At 36.3% G+C, this 26,012-nt stretch overlaps 1 protein-coding gene across 7 annotated transcripts in view; it reads left to right on the top strand.

The window, feature by feature from the left end:
- Nucleotides 1-26,012, top strand: part of SLC20A2 (solute carrier family 20 member 2) — a 92,191-nt gene that overhangs the window by 7,889 nt on the left and 58,290 nt on the right. Inside the window, exon 1 of one of the 7 annotated variants that reach the window (XM_088793591.1) lies at nucleotides 23,858-24,113. The exons of 5 other annotated variants lie outside the window; for them this stretch is intronic. The gene's annotated coding sequence lies outside the window, so the exon portion shown is untranslated. Of the gene's footprint in view, nucleotides 1-23,857; nucleotides 24,114-26,012 lie in introns of those variants that run through there. One more of the 7 variants, XM_019742051.3, reaches the window with a different exon arrangement.

Genomic DNA, 26,012 nt, shown 5'->3' with positions numbered 1-26,012 from the left:
TTCAGTTATCTAGGAAAGCAGAATAACATGGGTAGTAGAAAGTTACAGAAAATTTACAGCATCCCTTAACCATTAATTGTTTTAACCTTATTTTAAACCTCCATCAAACTTCTTTTTAGCAGGGAGTTTTCCAAATGCTGTTAAGCACAGTGCTGGGGTGAGGGGGGAAGGAGAGAGAGAGAGAGAGAGAGAGAGAGAGAGAGAGAGAGAGAGAAAGGTTTTATAATTAACAAATGAAGCAATTGGTCATTAAGGTCATTAATGTGTATGTATACATTATTGGTATGAAAATTAGTTTGTCAGAGTTAAGGTAATTAACGACCTAAGTAAATTTTACTGTTTTCAGCTCTTCTTAACTTTTTGTGATTAAGTCAGTTGACCTCATCAAAAATTTTCTGTAAGTTGAAGAAACCTTTATTCTTGTGTATCAAAGTTTACTCAACAGAGAGAAAAATAAGCAAAAGAACAGATTTTTAAATTTAATTAAAAAAGTAAAATTCCAGAAACAATTTTTAAAAAATACCTTCTTCCCGGTAGACCTGTTTTACTTCATCCTTTTTTCCTCTTTCTACCCTATCTACTTATCACCTGGTCTCTTACATTTTTTTCTCATCTGTCTATAATTTCTTGTTTGGTGTCTGTATTTTGCCTACTTACTGCCTTTTCCATGATTCAACCTCCCATTGAAAATGCTTTCTATTCTCTTTACCCTCAATTTCCTTGGGCGTCCCTCCTTCCTAGTCTGCCAACTTCCGGCTTTTGTTGTTGGTATCTCTTGTAATTCAGCTCCTGTCATCTCTAGCTTCTGCGTGTTTTCCCTCTTCACCTCTGTCCACTTCACTTCTTGTCCACCTACATTCCACTCTCATCTCCCATTAGTGGTATCTTTCCACCGCCTTGGTTTACTTCTGTCTGTATAGCTCACTGATCTGTCATGTGTTTCATCCAGCTTTAATTCCTTCTGATCTCCAAATTTATGTTGTTTTCTTCCTGTACTTTTTAGTCATTGTGCATTTGTTCCGTGAGCTCTTTTTCTGTTTTCCTGTCCTTGGATGGTAGGTGTTACTAGATGATTTTGTTGTCAGTATTTGCATAGAACACAGATCCTTGCTGTGTATTTCCTGGGTAGCCAGGATGAATCAATTATTATTAACTTTTCTTGGAACATTGGGCTTCCTGTGTTTTCTGCTTCTAAGAATTAGATTAGTATTCTAGAAGACTAATATTACTTTAAAGAGAGTCAGGATAGTTATATGATACTGTCATTTTCATTTTAACTCTTGTATTTAATAGTTCATGACTTTTGAATCTGCTGTCTTATCCTGAAAGATTTTAAAGAAGACATCCAAAGCAGGTTTGGGGATCAGGTGGGTGGGGGGTGGGAAGAGGCAAGTAAATAGTATGAAAGGAATCGTAGGCAATTTCTAGAACTGCAAAGAAAACCGAAACCACAAGTCACATGCTTTAACATTTATTAGGTAAAAGGTCCCCTAAAAGAAAAAGTATCAGGAGTTCTGATAACTAGGTTTTCTGTATTTTTACATTTCCTATTAAGTTCCAAGACTTTTCTTTAATGTTTAACGAAACAGAAATTTAATCTTATAAATATTCATTTTATTTTGAGAAGCTTGATATTTTCTTAAATATTAACCTGTGTCGTTTTGTAATTATACTGTAATATTTTCAAATTGCCATTAACAATCGACCATGTTAGTTACTTGTATGGGAAAGTATATAAATTGTATGGTCTTGCCCCTCTGGACTCTATAGTTGCGGTGTAATGAAAAGGTAGCTTCTTGGCAAAATTTTATTTCATGCTGTTGATGATTTACATTGTCTTATATTTTTCCTTTCTTGTATATACTATGAATGTGGTGATCTCCTGTAATTTACTTTTCTATAATATATATGAACTACTGGAGTTAGACTAATGTGAGTGCAGGTACAGCTTTATTAAACTTAAAAAAAGAAAGACCACAAAATATAGTGTCTAAGTAAGATTTTAAAAACAACCCTACAAATTGAGGTTCATCATATTGAGTATTTTTTTTGTTCTAAGCCTTCCTTTGTCGTGATTGATGGTAGTTGTTAGGTATCTTGAAGCTAAAGGAATGTCTAATGGTTCGATAATGGTACTGTAATGTTCTCCACTAATTAAAAACATCAGAAACACAGTTAAGCTACTATACAAGTAGCTACTATACAAGATGTGCTAAGTACAGGACTGGTTTCTGGGATTATAGAGGATAAACTAGTAGAGAACATGGTATAGGAATACATTCTTACTGCATAGATACTATGCTGCTCAAAATATTTGGAATTCCCATTTTAAATTTGCCTTTACAGTTTTTAAGAAAATTAACCTTATTAACAATGTTATAGTCAGTCCCCTCTTTTTTTTGGAAAAAAACAACAACAAAAATCGAAAGAAATTTATTTAGCTTGATCTATTTGATAGGTGTAATTTTCAATGACATAAATCATAACTGGTCTCAGAGAATTTAAAGTTTGCTACAATTAAATATAGTTGACAAAAATGCCCCAGGCTTCTAAAGCGTTCTGCAAAAAATGACATCATTGGAATAGGTCTCTGTAATGACTGCTTTCAGGAAGTTGGAGTAAGACTTATTGGCTACGGAAGCTTTGGAGTATATTATAAAATCAGTCTTTGTATAGTTGTAATCCCAACATTGGGTTATATATACCAACCTGAATATAATTTCTGGATTATATCTATGTTTTTTGTTATTTTTAAAAGGTGTTTAAATTAACTTCCTTTAACAACCAAACTGAGCAGTGTGCATATTCTAATGTAGTTGAAAAATTGGCACAATGATTTATTTAATATTATTTTGTTTATGGTTAATTAATTTCTTCCTAAATTAGCAGGTTTTTAAAATATGGGTCTGTGTCCTAGACCATATGATAAATTAGGTTGGGCAAACTTTTCACTTGAAACAAAGGGATTCTTCTGATCTTGGTTGTTTAACTTTGTTATAAAAGTCCACTAATTCATAGTGTAATTAAACTTGTCTATTATATTGTGGTTTTGTATATTAGAAGTGCTGTATTTGGCGTAATTTCAGACTATCAATTAGTATTGAGATAGAACTCCCAGCCCAGAATTTTGATAAAGATCAAAATACATGCCTTATGTAAAGCTTCTTTATTAAAGTTCATTATTTACAATCAGATTTAAATCAGTTTATATTTTATGGCTGGTGTTAATTTGTATTGGCATTATATTCATAGATAGAAAACTGTTTCTATAGGAAGGGAGACTTGGTGTATTAGTATTCCAAAGCTTAGTTTAAGCTGGTTATGATTAGAAAAGTGTCTTTCACTTCTATTTTCTGGAAGGTTCTCAGTGGTCCTGTGAGCATGTTAACACGTTTAATTGCCATAATGAATATCTAGTTAGCAGAGATGTTTGGGAAATTGCTGCAGATGTAGAATGAACTGTGGTACTGGTTTGTCTTTCACTGCTCCCTGTACATTCTTTGAGAAACTAAAGTGTTTTTTCATAGTGTTTCAGTTTTCTTAGATGATTATTATTGATCTCAGTAACAGCTACCATTATGGAGCCTCAATAGGGTCAGACTCTTGGCCTACATTGAACTCTCTGCTACTACTTACGTAATTTTCTAATAAAATTTGATGTTATGAAACGCATTTTATGTAATATATTCATATTATAGTATACGATATGTGTTTATGTTGATAAATAAGTAAATAAATGTTAGAGCAGTTCTGCAGATCAATAGGTTGGTTGGGAGAATTACGTTTTCCCCACTATAAAAATGAGGAAGTTGAAGGAGGTTATTGAATTGCTCAAGGTCACACAGATAGTAAATGGTGAAACCAGGATTTTACTCTAGGTCTAATTAAATCATTTTTCTATACTGCCTTTAAAAATATTTCCCCTTGAAACAGTAAAATTTAGTGGTTATAAATGCACATAATTTGAGCTAAGGAGTATATACTCTATTAATCCTATGCTGTACATATAATTTTTTTCCAAAATAAAATAACTTTGTTCCTGATTATAGAAGTAGCAGGGCTCAATATTAAAAGTAATCAATGCTTAGTGGAAAAACAAAACCAGAAAAGTTTAGAGGGTGATGGTGAGAATCACTAGTAATTCTACCACCAAGACACTAAGATTTTGATGTATAATTTTCCAGACTTTCTTTTTTTTTAACTTTTTAAAATTTATTTGAAGTGTGTTTTTCCAGGACCCATCAGCTCCAAGTCAAATAGTTGTTTCAATCTAGTTGTGGAGGGCGCAGCTCACAGTGGCCCATGCGGGGATCGAACCGGCAATCTTGTTGTTAAGAGCACCAGGCTCTAACCAACTGAGCTAACTGGCCGCCCCCAGACTTTTTGTATATACATATATATGTGTATATTTTAAAAACAAAAATATGTTCATAACATGCATGTTGTTTAATAATTCTTATTTATTATATATGGACCATCATCCTATGTCATTGTAAGTTTATATCTCCGTTTAAAATTTTCATTTTTTTAAATAACCTTTTTATTTTAGAATAGTTATTAACATCTTACACTAGTATGATATCTTTATCACAATTAATGAACCAGTATCGATGCATTATTATTAACTAAAGTCCATACTTAGATTTCCTTAGTTTTTACTTCATGTCTTTTTCTGTTCCAGGAGCCCGTCCAGGATTCCATACTACATTTAGTCATCATGCCTCCTTAGGCTCTTCTTGGCTGTGACAGTTTCTCAGACTTTCCTTGTTTTTTTTAATGACTTGACAATTTTGAGCGGTACTGGTCAGATATTGTAGAATGTCACCTCACCCCACCCCCACCCCCACTGGAATTTGTCTGATATGTCTCTCATGGTTAGGCTGGGGTTGTGTGTTTTGGGGAGAGAGACCACAGAGACAAAATACCATTTTCATCCCATTGTTTCAAGGGTACATACCATCTGCATGACTTACCACCGTTCATGTTGACCTTGCTACCCTGGCTGTGGTATTTGTCAGGTTTCTGTCCTAGAAAGTTACTCTTTTTTTCTCCTTTCCATCATGTGCTCTTGGGAAGGAAGTCAGCCATCGCTTAAGAAGCGGGGAGTTATGTGCCACCTCCTTGAGGGCAGAGGCTGAGTAGTTCCGTATATTGTTTGAAACTCTTCTGCATGGGAGATTTAGCTATCCTCCCTATTTATTTATGCAATCATTTATATCAGTATAGATTAATGGGTATTTATACTTTGGGTTATAATCCAATGCAACTGTATTGCTCTAATTGTTCCAGCTTTGGCCGTTGGGAGCTCTCAGTTGGTTCCTGTGTCCCTTTGCCATACCTCTATTGTTATGGATTATTATCTTCATTTTTTACATAGCTGCATGGCATTCCATTATAAGAGTATGCCATAATATATTTAATCCCTGATTAAGATGGTAATTTAGTTATCAGATTTTTCACTATTATAAACAGTATTGTGATGAGCAGTCTTTAAAAATATATTTATGCAAATATCGTTTGATAAGTTATTTAGGAAAAACTGTTGTGTTAAATAAAGAGACTGCCGACTTTACATTTTATGGATATATGACTCTTAAAGATTTTTAAGTGGATTTCTGAGGAATGAGCATTTTCACTTTATCTATGGGAAATAGTAGTGTGTTTATCACTATAGTTGCCTCCCATTTTTCTTTTTTTCGTGTGATCCGAGGGTGGCACTAAGTCCAAAGAGCTGCGTTGAGGTCATACATTGTCTTAAGGCACCTTCTCCGTGTAGAATCAGTAACGAAAGACAGTTAGGCTGAATTTAAACTCAATTCAGTAAAACAAAACAGCATTCTCAATGAGTACAAACTGGAGCAACCTTAGAAATCATGTACCATCCCTGCATTTAGAAATAGGAAACTGGTACTATTATTAGGTGAGGTGATTTGCATGGGATTATGCAGTAGCAGAAACATTCAAGAATCTGGATTTCTGCTTAAGCATCAGAATTCCTTGTTACATGGGTGTATTTTATATCCCGTGCAAAGATATACAAAACTTTCTATGTTGAAAATTTTCAAACGTGCCAAAGAAGACAAAATAGTATAATTGATCTCCATTACCCAGCTTTATCTATCAATTTGTGGCCAATCTTGTTTAAAACTCCCCCCACCCCCATCAGTACTTCAGAGCATATCCCAGATATTAAATCATTTCATCTGTGAATATTTCAATATATTTAAAAAACTTTGTTTCAAAACACAACTACAATGCCATTATCACATCTTAGAATCATTTATATTCAAGGATAGTTATAAAAACTTCCAAAGTTTGTTCACCATGGATTATAATCTGGCATTACTGAAAATACACGTTTTTTGGTATAACTTTCCAGGGATTATAGAGAGAGTCTGTTGATAGTCCACCATGCAAAATGGCCTGGATTAATTAAGGGCTTTTATCAAACTCTAATGTATTAGGGTTTTACCTGGAAAAAATAAACCTCATGATTTTTTCAGAGGCAGAAAAATGTATAGAGTGCATGACAGACATCTCCTAACTGTACATATTTGCATTTTGGCCCTTAACTTTCTGTGAGGAAGAAATTCCAAAGGCATACGACAACAGGAATTCTTTTTACTGTATTAACCAAAGCCGTGGATGGAAATAAAGTGGTATGGCCATTCCACTCCAAATCTGTAGGGAGATTTTTGAATGTCAAGTAAAATACCTGCATGTTATTTCCTGAGTTGTGATTTCCAAAGCTTCTAGGAAAACCAACAGGTTGACATCATCATTGCGTTTGTTTTTAAGAAGATAACTTAAGAGGAAAGAATACCTTTGATATCAGAGATATTCTAAAGGCAGAACTGACCACAATTACTCTCTTTTCTTCAAGCAGACTTTAAGTGGATTACTTGACTGTCTACAATTAAAAAGGGTGATTATTACTCCCAATGTTTCAAATACTGTCTTTTCTTGGGGTTTCACTGGGTCTTTAAAATTAAGTGAGATACTATTTCTTTCTAGAAAAATAACCCTGTCTCAGAGGCTTTACAATAAGAATAAACTTCCTTTTAAATACTCATTTACTTGCATTGAATTTATCCTAGAATTGCCTGGTTTTTGACATGCTATTAAGATATGCAATGATCTAAATTGGAGATGGAGTGATACTGAAAGACAGAAATTTTCCATTTGCTTTTTCTAAGCCAAACCGAAACCAATCTGAACTGCATGATTTCATTTAAAACTATTTTATTGCAAATACACACTCATCTTGCTAGCCTTATTCGTTGTATGCAGATTCATGTTTTTTCCTAACCTAATTTAGACTTTTCTGCCTTGGCTTTTGACAATATTTTAGCCTTTTTCTTTTGTGAGAAGGCTTTGTTGTATAGTCAGTCAGCTTTATTTTCCTCCCATTTTGAGTACTCTGTATTATTCCTGAATTTTGGCTCACTTTTATCTATTCAGTGAACACCTTTTAAAGAGGAGAAAAGACAAGAAATTACTTTTCTTGTCTCTAAGCAAAAGTTGAAAGATTAATAAAAAATAACCACAGTTTCAAATATATGTCTGTTCAGGTGGGTTTGGTTATCGTAGGTTCATGTGTATTACAGATTTTAAGTTCTTGGATGACAGTATTCAGCATGGTGTGCTGTGATTTACTGCGGTAGCGTTTCACCTACATTACCTATTTTAAGCTACTTTTTAAATGCCTTCTTGATAAAATAATGATGCTTTTTTCTTAAAATCCTCCTTGCTTTGAAATTGTCTTTTCTTAACTTTGACGTCTTTGCTACTTGCCAGCTGTGTGACCTTGCTTGAATTTATCTTCCCTCACAGTTTCCTCATCTCAAAAATGAGGATAATACAACAATTAGCAGCCACCTCATTGGATTGTTTGTTGAATTAAATGAGATAAGATATATTGCCTGGTACATAATACTCCATAAATATTATTCCACCCATCTTTTTCTCTCCAGCCGTCTATTAGATCTTTACCCTTTACTTGTTTATACCTTCACTAGATTAAGAATGACGGTTAATTTATCTTAAATAAGTGATCAACTTCACGTTTTTCTCAAACATTTAAAAAACTTTTTGTTTTGAAATGACTACAGATTAACAGGAAATTATAGAAATACAGAGAGGTCCATGTACCTTCACCCAGTTTCCCCCAAGGTAACTACAGTACAAGAGCCAAACCAAAAAACTGACATAGATACAATCCACAGAGCTAATTTGCGTTTCTCCAGTTTTACATGTTCTCGTGTATGTGCTTTTGTGTGGGGAGGTTGAAGCTCTATGCAGTTTGATCATGTGTACATTTGTATAAACACCATCACAAGATACAGGACTGATCCATCAACCCAAGGCTGCTTCTTGCTACCCCCTTAGAATCCTCCCCCCCAGCACTTGGCAACCACTAATCTGTTCTCCAGCTTTATAATTTTGAGAATATTATACAAATGGAATCATGCAGTATGAGACCTTGTGAGATTGGCTTTTGTACTCAGCATAGTGCCTGTGAGATGCGCTCGGGTAGTTGCATGTATCATGTTCGTTTCTTTCATGCTGAGTACTCTCACAGTGTGATGTACCACAGTTGAACCATTTTTCCATTGGAAGGACATTTGGGTTTCTGGTTTGGGGCTGTTACTAATAAAGCTTCTGTGAACATTTCATATACAGGTTTTTTGGTGTGGATCTTATCTTAGCTTTCATTTCACCAGGATAAATGCATAGGAGTATATTAATAATTCCTAGATCAGAACTTTTTAATGGACTGTTGTAACCTTTGAAAATATATGCTAATGCCATCCATACTTGTAGATATATATAAAGGCAATTATTTCTTAATGCCTACCATAAATAACATAATGTTGTCCTTTGTTTTAAAATATATTTCTGTATAATTTGCATCAAGAGTTTAAAGTATAGAATCCTGTCTTTTTGTACTGTAATATAAAATGTACTAATAAATATTTTGTTAATGAATTTCCTTTCATATTTTATTGACATTTTTCTTGTGGGGTATATTACTGTTCTCATACTACATTTGAATGGGGGAGATATTTCAAATAATGGTTTTTCTTTCTGTCAGTTCTTTGCAATGTAATAGATGTTGAGGTTTTTTTTTTTTAATTTATTGGGGTGACAATTGTTAGTAAAATTACATAGATTTCAGGTGTACAATTCTGTATTACATCATCTATAAATCCCATAGTGTGTTCATCACCCAGAGTCAGTTCTCCTTCCATCACCATATATTTGATAGATGTTGAATTTTTAAAATACTTATTAGCACTAAAAATCAGGGAGTCTATTAAATGACTAATGTTCAGCAATATTTCAAATAATTGGTAGAGCAGTGTTGACATTTTGATTTTCCAACATAATGTTTGGGGTCCTAAGATGTTTTATAAAATGGTTGTCTCCAAGGTTAATAATAAATGATAAATCATAATTAAGGTGAGGCTACAAATACTCTTTGACATGTGAAGGGCTCCTAATTATAGCCATCGTAGATTTGAGTAACTTTATTTAAGTTGAGCATCAAAAGTCAACATAACAGTATAAATTATGAATGGTGGGCAGGCATTAGCTGGTTGAGCGGTTTTGGCTTTCCCAAATGTACCTACTAGCCTTAACTGATAAAGGAAAAGCTCTTGGCAAAATATTAGAAGAAGGAAGGAAAAGGATGAAAAGTAAAAAGTAGTGGTTCTTAACTGACTGCCCATACGAATAATCTACATAGCTTTTAAAATGAAATAAGCACCTATGCTCAGGCTAGTTAAATTAGAGTCTCTGGAAGTGGTGCCCAGATATTGGTATTTTAAAAAATGATTCCAGGTGGTTCTCATGTTCAGCCAAGGTTGAGAAGCACTGAACCAACAGAAATGGCTTCAATGCTCATATTTCTTTTCCTTAGAATTGAATAGTGTTTGTATTGCACGCATCCATCTATGTATTGGACTAATGTGGGTTCCACATGCCTTTTATTTATGGCTCTACCGAGATGCATATTTTCCTAAGGTGGGAAAAATCATACTTGTGTATTGTGGACACATTTAAACTGTATAATACAACTTTAATATGTCTAACAGAAGAGTGCCTATGAAGTGCAATCAAATATCCCAAACAGTGAGGAACTCAGAATTATTGAAAGTCAAAAGGAAATTAGGTTTCATCCAGGATATACTATGGATGGGAAACTTTTGGGGAAATTATTTGGAAAACTTGTATGGAGAGTTGCGGTAAGAGACCTGAGTCTTTATTGATAGATCTTATTGTCAGTCTTACTTAGTTTTTATTTTAATGTTTCACTTGGTAAAAGCAATATTGACTTGCAATAAGTGAAAGTGTGCAAGGATAAATAGAAAAGAACCCCCTACCCGTGTTCACAGCCTGATGTGAATTTTTCCACACCTTTTTCTATATTCATAAAAGTAGTTTTAATGACATAAGGTTTGAGTTTTTTCTTTTTTAAATAGGATCATACTCTACATTATTCTAAAGCTTGCTTTTCCTCCCTAATATATCATGGATATTGCTCCAGGTCAATATATGTAGGTTTAACTCTTGTTTTCAAAAAATGAATAAAATTTCCATTATACATGATTTATTCAACCATAGACATTGAGGCTGTTTTTTGATGGTGGTGGTGGTTTTGTTTCGTTTTGTCTTTGCCACTACAAACAATGGAGCAACACATACGAGTATCTTTGTAGAGATAACTTTAGGTACTTGTGCTTTGTTTCTAAAGTATTCTTGTGATCTGTGGTTTGGTTTTGGTCAGATTTCTTAGTTTCTAGATACCTTCTCTGATAGTTAATGTCAGTCAATTTCCAGTTAACTGGTTCCTACTGTGCATTAAATTGGGCATTAGATAGGGGAATCAATTATTTTAAAAATGAATATTAATGGACCCTAGTGACCAGAAATGTTTTTCATAGGTCCTAGAACCCCTAATGTAGGGTACCGTAATAGAAGGCCAATGGATGGGCTTCATCAGATTTTTAAAGGGGCTGTTGCCCCATAAAAATGTTAAAAATTGACAATATGTGTATCAGAGAGTAGTACTTAGTCTAGAGAAATTGTAAAGTACTTTGGGTTCCCATCCCATTCTTAGCACTTTTTAAAAAATAACTGTCTCTAAAGATGTAGATGAAATAAATTTACTTAATTTCCAGATGACGTAAATGTAGGAGAGATGCATAATCCCATAGATAGCAGACTCTAGTTTCAGAATAATCCGAATAGGTTGTAATGTTCTAAAATTAACAAGATGAAATATACTAAGGATAAACCTTCTGTAGGAGTGGGGGAATGCTTGGGGCGGCGGCGGGGACAACCTCAGATGCACCTGTGATGAAAAGAGCTGGGAGTTTACTTGACCACAGGCTTACGTGAGCCATCTCTCTGATGTGGCTGCTGAAAATATGAGCTAGTTAGACCACATTTGATGATCTGTGTTTATGTCTGTGAGACCACGTTTTAGTGAGACATTAGCAAAGGAGGGAGTTAAGGATAGTGATGGATTGAGAAGGGACGTCACATGAGGAAACACTACCGAAGGAGTTCGGCTGTTGGATCTGAAGGACAGGGTATAAAAGAACGATGGTAGCAGCCCTGTAGGTTAGGGAATTGGAAGACCAGAGGGCGGGATACAGAACTTGTGCACGTGGGACACAAGTGCTCAGTAAATGTTTGGAGGAATGAATGAAAGAAAGAATGGATGTTACAGGCAAAGGATTTTGACTTGATCTAAGCCCTGGTGAGTGCTCCAGCCAGGGGGTGGGCTGCCCTGGAAAGTAAGGACTTCTCATCCGGAGCCTTTCAAACATAGTGACAGGTGACAGAATGAATGCCCCCAAGTGAAAGGTTGTACAACAGGACTTCAAAACGGTTGCAACTGGAATTCTGTATTTCTTCTCTCAGGTACTTGAATTCTAAAACAGGAGTAAATTCTAGGATAACAGAGGCTCTTTAAAGGTACTTTTATAGAAGGAATGCGTTGGACTCATAGGCCAAATGATTGTCAGTACAGGATTTCAAAGGTGCTGAAATGTTGAAATATAATAAGCTTTTACCTGAAACTTCAGTGCATATGTTATTTCACTGTTAAACCAAAAGTAAGTAGTTGAGACTTGTGGAGCGCGGTTCAAGATTTTATTTTCGTTTTTTAGAAAAGAGAAAAACCATTCTTTTCAAAAGGAGAGTAAAAAGAAACTTCACCACTTCCTGGCTTCATTGTGACCTCAGGAAACACAAGACACTATCTCCATTAGACTAATTGTTCTGAATTCTGACTCAGATAATTATAACACTGTATGGAATTTGTGTCATGCTTTGTCATCTACATAGGTTTGCACCCAAGTTTGCTTATTGAAAATGTATCTCTAATATTTGTTCGTTAGTTGAGACAGAGATATCCCTTATTTCTTCTCAAATAATTGAAACAATATAAAAATCCTTTAGGTTGTGAAAATGGGTAAATATTGTCAAAAATTTTTTATGTAAAGCTTTAAAAAAAACAAAACTATCTTAGAACAGGTCGGGAGTTGCTGCCACTTAGGACATCATGGTTTCCATTCCCTTTTGGACAGCCAGGGAGGTCTAGGTGAGGGGTAAGAAGATGGGCTCCACTGTTTACTGGCCGTGTGTCCCATGTCTGTTTCCTCACTTGGAAAGGGAAGATGATAACGCTTACACTGCTCTGAGAAAGCACTTAGCAGGGTGCCAGGCACACGGAGAGAATTCAGTAAACCTATTATTACTGTATCTTATGCTCTTACCTCTGGAGCTCTTTTCTGTTTTTTTCTGATTTACCAGATAACATCATGTGTGTCTTGTACTATCTTGAATACAGCATGTCTAAAACGAATGTTTTATATCCCTACCCTGACCCGTCCCTCCTCTCATCCTAAACCTCCTGCTTTATCCTCCTGTCACCCCCCCCCCTTTTTTTTGTTAAGGAAGAATATTATTATTTTAACCTGTGTTACATTAAGGTGGCTGTATATTTGGCTTTTTTTATTTTTATTTTTTAGATTCAGGTGTACAAAACAATGTAATAGTTAGACATTTCACCCCTTACAAATTGATAACCCCCTTCCCCCAATCTATTGCCCTCTGACATCGTATGTATCTGTTATAATTCCATTGACTCTGTTCCCTATGCTGTACTCCATATCCCTTGACTATATATTAAATTATAGTTGACATTCAGTATTATTCAGCTTCAGCCTCAGGTGTACAGTGCAGTGGTCAGGCACTGTCTCCTCTTTTTAATCAGCGGGAACCACTTGCCAGAGGTCGTATGGAGAGGTTAACACTGTAAGCTCCGGAGTCATACTGTCTGGGATTCAATTCCTGCTCCACCCCTTACCATCATGTAACCTTGGACAAGATACTTAATGTCTCTAAATCTCAGTTTCTTCAATTATGAGATAGGCATGCTAGCAATCTGTCTTACAGAATTGGGAAAATTCAATGAGAAATCCATGGTGAGTGGTTAGTATGGTTCCTGACGCTGAAGTAAGTGCAGAATACATGGTTATTATTTCTGACTCTCAGGCTAGGAATGCTGGTGTCATCCTTAATTCCTCTTCTTTCCCCTCACCTGGAAGTCCAATGCTACTGAATCTACCTCAACAGTCTCTCTCGCTCTCATCACTGCCTTTAGGCCAGGATTTCTTCACTTGAATCCATTACTCAAAGAGGTTCATAATCCCCTGAAATTGGAGGTACATTTTTTGACATGTGTGCATTTTTCCTAAGGAAAGTACTTTTAACTTTTATCATCTTTCACACAGGTCAGTGACCCATAGTTAGTAACTACTGGTAGACTCTTACTTCTCACCTGTATTCAGTAGCCTATACACTGACATTCCTCCCTAATCTCGACCTCTAAGCTGCTCTTCACACTGTTGCCCACTTAAGTGTTTTGCGTGTGTTTACATCCCCATCCTACTTAGACAGTTGTATGGGCTCCCTGTTGCCTACAGGGGTGGTTCCAACCCCTGAGCACATACTAGAATTACATGAGTAGCCTTTTAAAAACTACTGATGTCCAGGCCCCGTCCTACACCAATTAATTGATACCAACAAATATTAGCCATCCATATTTTATTTTAAAGCTTCCCAGGAGACTTTAATGTGCAGCCAGAGTTGAGAGCCTCCAGGCTACAGGATAAGGGACTAATGTGTCAGCATGGCACATAAGGACCTCAGCAACCCAGCACTAATCTGCTTTTTTAGCCTAATCTTCTCCCACTCATATCTCATCACTTGCACTCTGGACACATAACTTTTTGTTTTGCTCTTTTCAGAATATGCCGTGTTGTTTCCTGCCTCTGAGCTCTTGCCTGTACTGATCACTCTGCCTAAAATGCCTTCTTTGACCCTTTTTTTGCTTGGTCATTTCCATCACACACAGAATTGCAACCCTTACTTTTGTATAAACCTTTGTTAGAGGAGCTATACTGTACTACAGTTATTTGTGTATCTGTCTTCCATACTACTATGAACTCCTGGAAGTTAGGAACCTTATTTATTTCATTTCTCTAGTGCTGGGCACCAGGTTAAGAAGCTCCCTGTGAGTCTAATAAATAGGTAAACAAGAATGAACAAACAGCAGTCTACGTGGGTATTCAGGAAATCCATGGGGTTGGAGTATGTAGGTCAATATGGTCTACTAGATATGGTAAGGAATGCACGGCAGAAGTTTTGTCCCCTGTCATTGCTTTTTCATACTTTTATAAAAAGGAAAGATCAAGGTATGTGAAGTTTCTCATCTGGGACCAGGAAAGTTGAGACCAGTGTTAAAAATACCTCCAAATATTGCTGAACATTGTTGAACATAATAGCATGAAATTATGTCGTATTTGTCTCCTGTGGCTTTCCTGAGACTTCTGAGAGATGGAGAAGCAGCCATTGTGATGATGGCAGCTGTTTATTTTGCCCAGTGGATTATCCTTACTTAGTTACTGATTTAAAGCTACCCTTATATGGACAGTTTTCCAGACATTATATGTTTCTAATTTTGATCTCACCCTTGGCCTTTGTGTTTTAACTGCTGCCTAGTCCTTCTCGGCTATTTTTAACACTTTTTTTTTTCCCTCTGTGTGTCTCAGAATTGTCTAACATATTCTAAAGATTGTAACTTAAATGTGATTTATTATTCCTGTTTCTTCAGTGCCCGGAATTAAGTTAAAGATGATTTTGAAAGAGATTACTTTAGTAAATCATCTCAGGGATACTCTTTAGGATATTATGTGGGGGATGTTTTGGGTGATTTGCCCTTTATCTTAATTATTCTTCCCGGACACTGACTCACCACACTCTTATGAGAAGAGAAGGCTTATTTAACCCTTATACAAAAAACAGTGAGTACTAGTCTAATGTGATTCGGGTGTACATCATTGTAATATGCCATGTATGAACAAATAGAATACCTTTGTCTAACTGGCTGCTTATTATTTTATAATCATGTATCTTATAAGCTTGAATAATAAGGACAAGATTTTTCTTACTATAAATCAGAATATTTGGAATTTATTAATATACTACCCTTTTATGCTCTCATCCACCTTATTTAAAAAGTTTTTTTAAAAGCGTTAAATCTGGATCAAGAGCTCCTTTAAATGTGGTTTAGATGAAAGGATCACTTGGCAAAACTAAAACGAGTAATTTTTAGTCATTTTTAAGGGCATTTTTAAAAAACAAATGTGAGTCAAAGAACTGGGAAATATATCTGCTCCCAGCAATTGGAGAGACAGGAATATAATGTCAAGAAAAAGGAGAAACTCACTCTTACAATGGAAGCATTAAGGTCTAAAATGGATAGTTGTCTATTATTTCAGTCTACAGTCAGCTGCAGATGTCCCAGTACTGTGTGTCCTCTTTTCTTTTTGTGAACCAGGGCCCATGTAAAGGAACTGGTCTCTTGAGTTTCTGAGAGTGGCCTCTTGGATTATTATAATTACTGGGTTCTTAAGGTTCTTAGAGCTGAGTTGTTAATCCTCTGGTTTTTTGCTTATTGCTGCTACTTTGAAAAATGAGCACTCATTTGGAGCACTTTTTAAAATAATACTTAGTGATTAAGAGATACAATTGTGTACATTTATCATCAAGACACAAAACTATACCTCCCTCCCTCTGAAGAAACTACTCACCTACTGGATTCTTGTATCCAAGTGAAATTAAAATCTCTTAGGAATATTTCATCTCTTAATTTGAGGTTGATTTTTGAACTGCTTACCTTAAAAGTGACTGCTTCTCAGTTTAGCTGGTTGGGAACAGACCACATCCATTTATAGCAAAACTATTAAAAATTAGAGAATAAATTCTTGATTTCCCAAGTCTCTTGCTAAATTGGTACCAACTGTTGTGCTCTAACACACACTTCAGCATCTACCCTTCAAACAAATCTCACAAATGTTCAGGGGCTTGATAGTGGACGAGCAGGAGCCATGAGAACATATTGGAAATTATTAATAGTAAAACTGGTGGCTTTGGGCTCTTCTTGTACAAGTTCCCTGTCCATCTGAAATAAGATAGAGAGGGAACCTAAACACCCAGAACCCCCCAAAAGCTTCTCTAACTACCACATACAGGTGGTTCAACCAGGAATTCCCCTTCATTGTTATTTCATACAGCTAAAATATATATATTTTTAAAAATCCATGCCAAGTACTGTTCTGAGTGCTCTTTGTGCATTAACTCATTTTTGCAATATTTCCAGGAGGTAGGTTCTTACCCTCATTTTGTAGATGAGCAAAGAGAATTCTGTTAACTTGCCTATGGTTGCAAAGTTAGTAGCTGGTGGAGTTGGGATTTGAATAAACCCACAGTATTGTTCTATTAAAATACTCTCCTACAGACCTCTGTTCCTCAGAAAGTCTTAAGTTTCAAGTTAGAAGTAGGGTAGCCCTTACCCTAAAAAGATGGCAGGTGCTGTTGAAGTAGCCTTGATTGCTTGTGAAGCAGTGTGGATTGAAATAACAAATTAATATTTGGTGCTAATGTACCAAAAGATTTTGGAAATTAAACCGTGTTGTCTGATCCTTAGTAGTTTTCCTATGATTGGAATGAGTAAACTGATTGGTGGGTATTTATGATTAGCAGTTCAGTACAGATTCTATCCACCAACTCAGAATTGGCAATGAAGTTTGATTTGTGATGGGTGAAATTTATCTTTGATTATCTGTGAAAAAGAGTTTTCTAAACAAATAAATAGAATAAGACTGCAGGAAAATTTTACTTATTTCTACATAGAATATTTTCAAGTACTTTTAGCAGTATCTTTTTGTTTGTAGTATAATCTGTTAACTAGCTTTAGTACTTTCATCTTAAAAATGAAGGGAACTCGGTTTACTATTTTGTTAATAGATTCAAGGAATTAAACTGCGTTTAAAATATTTTCAGTTTGAATATATAACTACTTGAAGCCAAATTAGGCTGGAATTAGTAAGATTTTGTTAACCTACCTTTTGAATTACTGTGGCTCTAAATCTAATGTTTTCTTTTCCCTAAAATCTCAAGTTACCATATATTTAAGGTTTCTTATTTTAGATTAGCTTGAATACTAATAAATTATAGAGGTTCAGATTGTACTTAATAATCCTATGTTTATTTTTCCATTTAAGATATATTTATTATATAAAATATTAGTACTCCTTTGTTTGAATCTGGCAGCCGTGCTGTGTCTGTCTGGCAGTTTCAAGCCTAGCATCTTATATTAGCAAGTGCAGAATTGTTACCCCCAAGAGAAAGGAGGAAGCCCCCATCTTCAAAGTGGTGGAGGGACAGTCTCTGTTCTTCTGACTGAATGAAGGCTAATGTTGGAGCACATCAAAGCATGTGCTCTAGTGTAATTCTCTGTGAACTCCAGACAAAGGGGGAAAAATAAAAAATATATTTAGCACCTACTGTGTACCAGGTACTATCCTTGATGATATAACTAGATCTTTATATTCATACACATCTGTCTATCTTGCTGTGTATGCATAAACCTGAGTTTACTCATTTATTTAACAAAACATTTGTATATTAAGCACCAGGCATTGTTCTACATGCTTTACAAATATAAATGCATTTAATCTCCAGAATAATCTTATGAAGTATGTATCCCCATTTTAAAGATGATGAAACTGAGGCACAGAGAGTAATTGCCCAAGGTCAACAACTACTAAGTGATGAAGCTAGAATTTGAACCCATGCAATTTTGCTGTAGACTCCATACTCTCAAATGAATACTTCATAGCATAGATTTAGAGAAATTAAGGAATTTTATTAGTAGTCAAAGCAGCTATTAATTGATAGAGCTGAAATTTGAATCCCAGCCATTCCCCAGACATACATTATAGCTTTCCTTTTTCTCTATCTTTGCTTACGTTACTGTTTCTGTGTAAGTGTTCTTTCCACTCCGTTTGCTATTGAAAGCCTATCAGCGTGCAAAGGCTCAATTCAAATGTCACTTCCTCCAAGATGCCTTTCTTGATTTCCCCAACTGGAAGCCTCTTCTTTTCTTAGATTTCTACTGGAATGAATTTTCACCCATTGGAATGCTTACTGATTAGTATCTTATATGATAGAAAGTTTATACACAGTTGAACCTTGAACAACATGGGGTTTAGGGGCACCGACCCTCTCTGGAATAGAAAATCCACATATAACTTAAGTCTGTCCCAATTTTGGATGGATGGAAAATACAGTCTATTGTCACATCTCCTATCAGATTATAAGCCTCTTGAAGGCAGAACTGTCAATTACTCCATTTTCTACCATTGTCATGGGCATCCTGCCACTCATACAAATCTTGCAAATGCTTGGGAGTTTCATAAGGGAAGAAAGCAACTGTTTAACACGTTTGTTAGATGGACAACTATTAGGAATGTATGGTGAGGGTAAAATTTCCCAATAGAATTCTAAGGTACTTTAAAAAGTTAACTAAGTTAAAATAAGTCTTCAAATAACAGCAAGTAATACTTTCATAGTCCTGATATAAATTGTTATAAAATTATGGTGAATTAGCTGTTTATCAAAGTCTTAAGAAGAACTGTCTTAAAGAGTTTGCTACTATTTATCGCTTTCCTTTAGTTTACAAAAAAAAAAAAAAAAAGCTGAAGAAAAAAATGGTTTATTCTTTGAGTTAGATTTCTGTTCGTGTGTGTATAAATTGCTACTCTGAAGTATTAAGACAGATTGAGTAGCTATGAACTATGCCAATCTTATCACTCTGAAGGCTAGGATGGAGAAATCATTTCTTTAGCATACGTAGTTGTAGCATTGAAGGCTACATATATTTGTTTCAAATTATAAGATGAAATAAATAGAGCAATTATTATTTTAGCAATTTTATAATCAGACCATTTCATTGTTTCATTTTGTTTGATTAACATACTAGTTGATATGATAAAGTAAATCCAGTAATCAGAATTGTAAATTTTTTATAGAATTGTGAATTTTAAGAGTAAGACACATAGATTAGTCTTAAAAGGTTTCATTTGAAAGTAAAGGAATGGAATATTACTGACTTTTTGAAGATTGTATATTAGTGAGTTTTTGCTGCATAACAAACTACCTAATACTTAGAAAAGCAAACATATTATGTCTCACTGTGTTGTAGGTCACCTAGGTGGTTCATCTGGTTTGAGTGAGCCTGTCTGGTCTCCGTGGTTTGCTGGCTGCTGGCTGGGGCCACATGGCCTAGGATGGCCTCCCTCAGGTCAGGCAGTTGTCACGCGGGCTCATAGGGGCCCCAGCAGCAGGTGGTGTGTCTTTGCTCCATGTGGTCTTCTCATCCTCCGAACGTTAGCCAGGGCTGTTGCATGCGGTGGTCTCAAGGTTCCAAAGTGCAGCAAGACAGGGCAAGCCTCAGTGGGCCTGCAGTTTTCACGTCTGTGGGTTGTGTTTGCTGTTGTCCTGCTGGCCATCCCACAGTTGGTGTGGGAAGGGGCTACCCAAGGCTATGGATACATGGAAACGGGAACAAATGGGGATTATCACTGCACAATCTACCAAGGTGTGGAATTTGTCCACAGGTGCCGTTTAGTCATTCTGATTCTACCTTGGGCTAGCAACAAGAGGTGATGTAATCAGGCTGTGAAAGCTATAGTTTTCAAAGCGATAGTTTACAGACCCTGGGTTTCCCTGAAATCCTTAACAATCATTTGAAGTCTCTTTCAACTTTGTAGTTTTTGAAGCCTTGAGCTATAAAAGTAGCCTTTAATCCTCACTCAGTAAATATCTCAAATTGATCTTCGTCAGGGACTCCACTGATGGTAGAAGCGGGATCACAATGGCTGCGGCCATCGATGGAGAGCTCCTATGGCCGGGCTGTACCCCTCTCAGGGAGTTCTGACACTCCATGTCAGCTCTCACACGGTTGTACAAGTGAGGAAGCAGTCCCACAGGGCCTAGCTGTGTTGCCTGAGATAGGTCGGGGACTAGGTTTTGAACACAGTTCTTTCTGACTCCACAGCTACAGTCTTAACCCTAACGGGTTGGTAATATTTATTTTTTTCAGCATGAAGACTTTGAGTATTTTATGTCATCCTGTGAAAAACTGGGAACCATGGTGAAACATGAATTTTTTTTCCCTTTCTACTCTTTCCGTACCCTACCACCTTCACTAGTTTCACCAAATAACCAGGTTTAATCTAGAGGTGATAAATAACTCAGAATTGTAACTTTACTGCTGGTTCCAGGTGTAAGTTTTAAATATTTTTGAAAGAACTGATCTTTCTATGATCTATCCATGACTCTTCTGAGCTTCCAAAATAAAATTCAGAATCCTGAGATATTCTGGAACATATATTTAAAATTTCATTAGAAAAGAACCTTTATTTAAAAAACAAAGTGTGCGTCCCTCGTGCCCCATCCTCATGTGTGCTTCCCAGCACATAGGAAATAGCTGCGTCTTCATACGCACCAGGACATTGTACTTTGCATGGGTGGGCGCCAACATACAAGGTTACTGAACACAAAGCGCGTGTCCTTTCTCTCTGGTTCCCCAGCACCTAGCACTGGAACGGGAACGTTCCGGTTTGTTACATGATTTTATAAGTGAATCTATGCCTAGGAATAAATGCTTTTCCTCTCCCCTCCTTTTGGTCTGTTTTTCCTCCTTTTAGTTCTTTCCCCTTTGTAATTCATTTTTCCTCCTCTTTCAGTTGGTCTTAGTTCTTTGGCTGTCCTCAGCTTACCATTTTCCCACCATCTCATTAGTAATTTTTATATTCATTACATGTTGACACGATAGTATCTTGGATATGTTACTAAATTTATTAAATATATTAAATAAATATATTACTAAAATTGAATTCAGCTGTTTATTTTTACCTTTTTAATGCGACTACTGGAAAATTTAAAATTACATATGTAGATTGCTCTAGAGCAGGGGTGTCCAAACATTTTTCAACGTTTTTTACCAAGGGCCATATGCGGTAAAATACACAAATAGCCGGGCCACTCACTCGAGGTGAAGTACATATTGCCTCACCTGGTTTATTTAAGTAAACTAAATATATTTTTGGAATTTGCTGCGGGCCAATAAAAAATGGATTGCGGACCGCAGTTGGCCCACGGGCCGCAGTTTGGACACCCCTGCTCTACAGGGTCTATATCCAGGTTAATTCCTTAATGCAAGTTCATAAAAACAGTTTTTTCTTTTGTTTTTGTTTTAATTTCATGGATCTATTGGATTAAATATCCGACAGATGACACCCCCCCCAACCCCCCCAGCATAGTGCTGCCTGTCCCTCCTCCCGCAGCACCAAAAATTCAGAAGAACAAATGGGAAGAATTGATCTTGCTTCTAACGATGCACATAGATTTTCCTCCACTGTCATAAGTATGCCTGGAACAAAGTACAATTGACTCTTAAATTATTTTCACTAATAAAACAGAGGCAGCAGATGACTAATGTAAATTGGAGGATACACTATTTTCTTTGGAATGTTTTGGTGCTTGCATTTTGGAACAGGTGTGGCCAATGTTGAAAGAAACAGTGGAGTCATACTCAGCATGAACATGTGAGGATCTGGAAAAGTGCTCAGAATCCCATGCCTTCACTGTAATGGATGTAGGATCTATCACACTGTTCTCTGATGAAAAATCCGACACATAAATAAATGTGGTGTATTTGCTTTTTCTTTCCAGTTTAAGGGAGAAATAATATTTTGGCTTAGGAACTCTTCTCCTGAACTATGACAGGATAAGGATAATTGTGTCAAAAATAGCCTCACAATGTCCTCTTTTGGCTTTAAGAATTCCAGAGTAGGTTTGCCTTGGATCACTGAGAATTAGTTATAGTAATACCGTAAGAGGTCAGCCATCTTTGATAACTGCCAACTTTTTTCCTTTTGGCATGGAGTGGGAAAGGCCCACCTCCAGTGACTCTGGGGTGGGGTGTTGGTAAGTGCACACCAGCTACCATCCCACGAGGGTGGAGCAAGTGCTGGCTCCAGCTGCCTGAGGTTGGGCAGTGGCGGTGGAATCCCAGATTAGCAGCTAGCAGTTTTCATAAACAACCAGAAGGGGGATTGTGCTGGTGGTTACCAGCTCATGCCAAGGAAAAGCAACCCCTTTGCCACTTTGGTTATGCATGTCACCGGTGGACAGTGCTTTGTAAGGGCATGGTCCTGTTCATGTCATAGGACACCTGCCTGCAGTAGTGAGTTGAGTGAGCTCCTGGAGCTCAGACCTGCGATTTGGCAATTGAGCAGAATAAATCTCTGGCAGTCTAAACTGACATGACATTTTAAATTAGGAAAACAAAACGGCTCTGAAAATATCTATAGTTAAATGATTAATATGGGAGACATGTCATAGAAAGGTTAGAAGGCGTATGGAATAATCCAGTGTTGATTCAGAGAGAAGCCTTGGACAAGTCATTGAATTTTACTGTTTACCCATCTGTTAAAAAGGGGGGGGGGGAGGGGAAATGACATCTCCCAGAGATGTTTAGAGATTTGATTGATGTTTATAACATGGTTTGATATATTTCATAAAGTGTCCAAGAAGAGCCAAATATGTCATCGGAACTTAAATGTCTAAAACAAACAAGCCTGAACCATCTTGAGTAGATATTAAACAGTTCTGTGTCTTTGATATAAGTTGTACTTAGTAAGGGAGTTTACGTTTTTTAAAGAAAGTTCCTCGTTACTTGTAATTTTCTGTTGAATATCAGCTGTATACTTGGGGTCTTTAGCTGTCAGCTTTAGCTTCCCCATGCTTTATAGATAGTCAGGAACCTATAGAGGATAATTTACTAGTTCCAGCCAGCCAGGCAGTTAAATACACTTCAAAATGCTTCTTGCCAAGGACCCTGCCTTTTGCAAATATTTGAGATGTTTGTTCTCAGTTGTAATTTATTAGTGAACCTGTGTCCTCATAGCAACTCCTTGGGAGGTGCAGAAGACAAAGCCAGAAAGCAGTAAATGAAATTAATTCATTAGATAGCAAGGAAAAAAAGCTCTCATTCAAGGTGACTAGTTGATAGACTTATGGGTATGTGTATTTGATGCCTATGTAATTTTACATAGTACCACATCCAGTCATACTGTTTAAAGAAGGACAAAATGCCCTTTTAACTTGGCTTTTCCTTGTGAAGAGCATACAGCACTGCCACCTTGTTGCCAAAGTTTTGTCTGATTTGAATGTGCTTAAAAATTCAAGTGAATGCCTGTCGTGAAAAAAGAGCTTACTCTTTGTCTTTGTCAGTCCTTGCGAAAAGAACTTAAAAGAAGTTAGTATTATTGGACTGAATTCAATAATTAGCATAATCATGATGCTGTGTATTGTTCACCCGGGCACGCCCCTCGTCCACATTTCCCATTAAGAGGACACCAAAGTTGTCCTAGTGAATAAATCCCCAGCACACATGATGCGAGTCCGCGAGTTCCTGCCTGCCGGGCTGGTGCTGGTGCAGTTAATTTTAGCCAGGGTTTGTTCTATGAGTTGTAAAGCTGTTTACCCAAGTAGAAGTTAGTAAACTGAGATGTCACTTCTCGTCCTAACGTGATAGGGTATCTATTTTAGACTTCAGATTGTGTTCACGATCGGGAGAGCAGTATTCTGAAGAACTGCGGCTCAGATTTCCTTTCAAAGTGCTTGTGAGTACTGGGTGCATTTTTAAGATTACTCTTTGTTCTTTCTTCTGTAAATCTTCTTAACGTTACTATCATAGGCATTTTTTTAATCTCTTTGGAAAACTGGAAACTTTGGGTTGTGAACTTTAGAGGATTCTAAGAATGGTGGCCAAAGGGCTTTTTTTTTTTTTTAATGTATCCTACTGCAAGAAACCTGCCTTATTCAGTTTTCCCAAGAGAAAGTATTTGATTCTTACTGTTTTTATCTCTGCAAAGCAATCTGTAAATTATTACCTACTTTATCTGTTAAAATACTCGGTTGATGGAAATGGCTGTGTCACTGAGCTTTATTTTCTATGGTAACCTAACTCTTACAAAAAATAAAAGTTAAAAGTAGATTCCTGTTCTATTATTATACTTACCCTGAACTACAAGCTTCTCCAGAAATAATGGGAGTGTCAAATGTAATTTTGTAAAATGTATAGATGGACTATTTTAATTTTTTTTAAGGAGCATTTTGTGCTTAAAAATAGACCCATATACTCCTAAGGAGAAGCACTTAAAAAAACCAAATACTTTTAGGAGGAAGGCTTTAGAAAATAATGGAAAGCATCCTCTGGAAGATTTGAGTTATCAAAATTAACCAAAAGCCATGAAATTCTCTAATTTTAACTGTTCTTAATTTGACAAGTGATTGCCAACTTAAATTTGGACTGAAGGAAACTAAAGATTTTAATATGGAATATTTTTAATTAAATCTGAATCACCTTACTTAGTTTGAAATGTGTTTTAATTGAGTACTGACTTCATGCCAAACAACTTGCTTATAACACAGAACCAGGCAGGAATTTCTTTATCTATTAACACATAAATTATATCCGCTCTAGGAATATTGATTTCAATGAAACAATTTTAATAGGTGGTGTAGTAGCTGCTTACCAGGCTTCCCTGTCTCTTGTCATGTCGGTGAGCAAGGAGGCGAGGCATGCTTTCAAATGCTATTATCCCATTTCGAAAGCTTTATTTAAAGACTTCTTTGTTATTATGTATTGTCTGATTTTAAATCCAAATGACCTAAGGTGTCAACAATGAAAGGAAATGTTTCAGTGGTACATTTAGTAGGAAAAGAATGTAAGAAAGGAAAATAGGCTATTTTTGGAAAGAAACTTTTTTTAAAACTTAAGTTTTTTATTGAGCAGAAGAGAAATTTTCAGTCCATATTAATTGTAATTATAACAGAAAAGTCTGTAATGTCATCTTCAGCAGTAAAATATACTTTGTTCCAGTATATGCTTCATAACACATACTTTTATCCTAAGAAAGTAACCATTCTTATTCTTACTGTTAACTGTTAATAGGACGCCACCAGAATCTCAGTGGAGAGTTTTTAAAGGCATATTGTTAATTTAACAGAAAGAAGTATCCATAGGTGTTTTTCCTACTAGGAAGCGTGTATTCTTTTAGGAGTTGCTAGAAAGTCTCATAAACACTTTGAGTGTTTAGTTTAATGATTTCCGTGCTGTGAGAGAGTGATACAGGTGAATAAAAGAGATGGTTTTTATTATGTAAGTGTGTCGGAATTTCTCATGTTTGCTTGTGCTGCGATTCTCTTTGCTACTTCTTATCCTGTGTGTCTGACGAAGTGATACTGTTTATGGTTCCCTCCTGAATAGAAGCTCTGCAGACTAGTTATGACCTTGGCCGTGACAGATCGCAATGAGCTCAACTCAGAGTCACAAAGTGGGGGGGGGGGGGGGGTCCAGATGCCAAGAAACACGGGCAGCTTTGTAGCCTGTAGAAATGTCCCGGAGCCCATGATTTCAAGCATGTGCTGTGCACGCCTGCACCCTCCATCACCATCGTCTTCACTGCCGTTCACTTTGTGCATTATCTGTCCTGCAGTCTTGTTTAAGCTGCTTTCAC

Source organism: Rhinolophus sinicus, chromosome 16 (assembly GCF_057876585.1).
Source record: "Rhinolophus sinicus isolate RSI-liver-muscle chromosome 16, RSI-T2T, whole genome shotgun sequence".
NCBI lineage: Eukaryota > Metazoa > Chordata > Mammalia > Chiroptera > Rhinolophidae > Rhinolophus > Rhinolophus sinicus.
Note: the sequence above shows the minus strand (reverse complement) of the source record. Positions and strands in the feature narration are given on the sequence as shown.